This window comes from Austrofundulus limnaeus, unplaced genomic scaffold, assembly GCF_001266775.1.
Source record: "Austrofundulus limnaeus strain Quisiro unplaced genomic scaffold, Austrofundulus_limnaeus-1.0 Scaffold163, whole genome shotgun sequence".
NCBI classification, from domain to species: domain Eukaryota; kingdom Metazoa; phylum Chordata; class Actinopteri; order Cyprinodontiformes; family Rivulidae; genus Austrofundulus; species Austrofundulus limnaeus.
Window position 1 is genome coordinate 1184761 of NW_013952565.1, and position 3768 is coordinate 1188528.

Here is a 3768-nt window from a genome sequence, read left to right on the forward strand (position 1 = left end):
ATTGAGGAGGGGGTACTGAGGCATTTCAATGTTTTCACCCCCTACCTCCTGTTCTCGGCACTGCACTGATCACCCACACCTGCACCAGATTGGGACTCATCAACTACAGGCTTTATAAGGCAGAGCTGGAGTTCATCTCGTCGCTGAAGCATCGCCTCTGTTGGAAGCGACCTCCAGCACGCCTGCCTTCCTGCCTGAGAAACACTTACTACACTCTCCTGAGTCCCATGTGCAGCCAGCTCCGAGAATCTGTAAATAGAACCGCACTTGTATATACTCACCTGTGGAACCTCACCTGTTGGACCAACTCCTCCAAAACTCATCTCCTTCTCCAGCTCGTAAGCAACTCCTTCCATTACTCACCTGTTAAAGACTCTAACTGGAAGATCTGCCCATTACTCACCTCTACCATAACTCTGTTTCCAGGTCCCGTCCCCAAGACCCCTGCACCTGTATATAATAGACTCACTTACCTTTTACATTACGTTCTCAGCCTCTGTTTGTTATTAGTATCTGCTCACGTTGACCTTTCTCTGCAACCTGATAATTTTCAGTGAATCATCACATTCCGTTCCCAAGAGATCAAAACAACTCATGGTCGTGCTGCAGATACCACAGTTGCAGCGCTTGGAAAACGTCTCCTTCTCACGCCTTGGTTTCGGTCTAACTGCAAACATTATGAGAGCTGAGAGCACAAACAAGTTAATAAGAGAGATAACATATATAATACAACAATATAAGATTCGTACAAATATTCTGACATTTCCCTCCTGTTTATCCATCTTATTAACAGTAATTTCTTCATTACTTAACCACTTCTTTCGATTTTCGGTCGAGAACTCATAGGACTGTAATAAAGATGTTACATTCAGAGTTAGTCACATCATCCAACAGACATTTGCAAATCAATCAAAATGAGATCTGTTAAGAAAGATCTAATAAAAATGAAGATCTGTTAAGAAAGATCTTATTAAAAATGAAGATCTGTTAAGAAAGATCTTATTAAAATGGAAATCTGTTAAGAAAGATCCATTTGTAGACTTATTATGAAGTAAAAACAAAATATCAGTATGGCTTGTTAAGAAAAGCCTTTGAATATTTACACGTAAAAATGAAAATACTTAAAAGTCATGCTCTATGTAAGCATCATCATCATCAAGGTTAAAGATCACATCTGGATGGAGGTGTGGGAGGTCATGGTTTTCATCTTCCTCATCTGCAGGAAGGAGGGCGTACAGCTTCTGCTCAACAGGTTGCAAGGCAGTTGTTATTAACCTATTAACCAAACTTCGAATGCAGGGTATACAACAACATCCACATAAGGTCAGTATTGCTGCAAACAAAGCCACTGATAACATAATAGATGCCACCAGTATCTTCCATTTACCAAACATGTCCATCCATGAGTCCCACATAGATGTGTCAACACCAGAGTGCTCTTTCATCTTACTGTTGAGGGTCTTCAGACCTTCTAGGGCTCTTGTGAGGCTACCGTCCGGCGCCGTGTTATTGGGTATGAAAGTACAACATGTTTCTCCAAACAATGTGCATACCCCGCTCTTCTCTGCCAACAGCATGTCTAGAGCTATTTTGTTCTGGAAGGCCATCAATGAAGTGGCGGCCAGCTGCTCATGGATGGCTTCAAAGCCCAATTGTGTAGCGTTACCTAAACGCTGGACGTTAAAATGGATGTAGTTCAGACGGTCTACATTTTTGTTCGGAGTAATAGGAAAAAATGCAGAGATTATCGGACTGTTTTCAAATCCTGCTGCAACCTGATCTGCTAATTTATACTCATCAGGTACTCCTCTAGGTACACCTATGGAGTCAATGTAAGTTGGGTCAGGTCCTAAGTTAAAAGCTCTTTTCTGTCTGCTCCACTGAGAAGACAGGAGAGAATCAGCTTTGATCGCTAGATCCTCAGCGGAAATGGGAATTACGCTTACTGGTAAGAGCAATGTAATAAGAGCGCAGAGTCCTGTTGTATTAAAAGGCAGTTTATCAAAAAGTCTGTTATCTCCACACCACCACCAGYTGTCACTCCTTGACTTGGGTTGGAAGTATAAATCTGTGCTTATAAAATCAGTACATTGGTCACTAGATAGTTTACCTAAGAGTTTACCTTCTCCTGTTCTGTTAACACAGGTAAAATTGTTTTTTGCCACTTTGTTAGAAAACGTTGGTTTTTCCTTTTCAGCTTTAGTCAAAGGATAAATCATGTCCCATTTTTTACAGTCTGATTTTGGATTAGTGAAGTTCATGACATCTATTATACATGTTTGATTAAAAGTTGCTGGTACTACTCGCAACAGCGGTCTCGGGCCCAGACAGACGATACAGTCTGTGTTGGTTGTGTTTGCTGCCTGTTCTGCCATTAACAACCAATTGTTGGACGTGCCCGATATTCCGGTGGCTATTATAAACCACTCGTCCAGTGTAGGATTTATTACAATCTTAGACTGTATAGATGACGTTGACTTCGGCCCCTTGGTGATGGTAGGCGATGTMGCTGTCGTAGTCAAATTTGGGCAAAACGAAACCGTAACACAGGGATCYGTGTGGTGCGGTCGCCACACGCAAAGGGCTATCACATGGCAGAGTGGATTGGGATATTCTCCGACCCCAATGGGGTTTCCAAAAGGAACAACGGTAGTATTTGCATCCAAGATAAGGTTGTGCATTGAGTTTGTGACTTTAAGTCTCCCTTTCCATTTTTTAGCCCTGTCACTTGTTCCATAAGAATCTAATAATAATTATTATTATAAGAATCTGGGCTCCACGTGTGATCAGTTGTGGAGAAAACGTGCTGCCAATCGTGTCCCATTTGTTTTATTCCAGTACTATCCAGATACCACTCATAACCCTTCCAATCACGTGCAGACCATCCTTCAATTGTAAATTTTGTTTTGTCAAATATCACAGAGGCCTGAGTTCTATTGTTCTGGTAACAGTAATAGAGTTCCCCTGTGCTTCCTGTATCATTGGCTTTACAAGGATTGGTCAGTTTTCCTGTCATGAGTGGGGGGTTTGCATAGTAGTAACCTACTCTTCTTTTGGTTACTAGAATGTGTCTGTCATTGGCGCAGTTCATCGGATGGCCAAAAAGTTCTTTGCCCGTAACTAAAGGCCATAAAAACCAAAATAGTATGAAAAACATAATGAGTGTAATGAGGATTATGGCCACATGATACACGCATTGTGGAGTTTCTCTGGGTGACTCATACCATCTATGTCGCCCCCTAGGGCGGGGCTTGTCCTGGTCTTCCATCTCCGTCACAACACAGCGTAGGGTTTCCCTTACCTGGACAACCCTGTGCTATTCAGTATACAAAGCCACCAAACCACCCAAATTCTAATTGAGTAGGGATCGTTGTCTTCACTGACGTTGAGACAAACGGCCTCTAGATGGCAGAATCCCTTTGAAGTCAGGCTTGGTAAATGGTACTGAACTTATAGATCGCCTTTCAAGTCCCTCCGGACCCCAAAGCGCTTTACACTAACAGACATTCACCCATTCACACTCACATTCACACACTGATGATGGCAAGCTACACTGTAGCCACAGCTGCCCTGGGGCGCACTGACAGAGGTGGGGCTGCCATACATCGGCGCCACCGGACCCTCTGACCACCATCAGTAGGCAAGGTGGGTGAAGTGTCTTGCCCAAGGATACAACGACTGAGACGGCTAGACAGGGGATCGAACCAGCGACCTTCTGGTTCCAGGACGACTCACCTAACCAATCCGCCACAGCCGCCCACAGGCTTC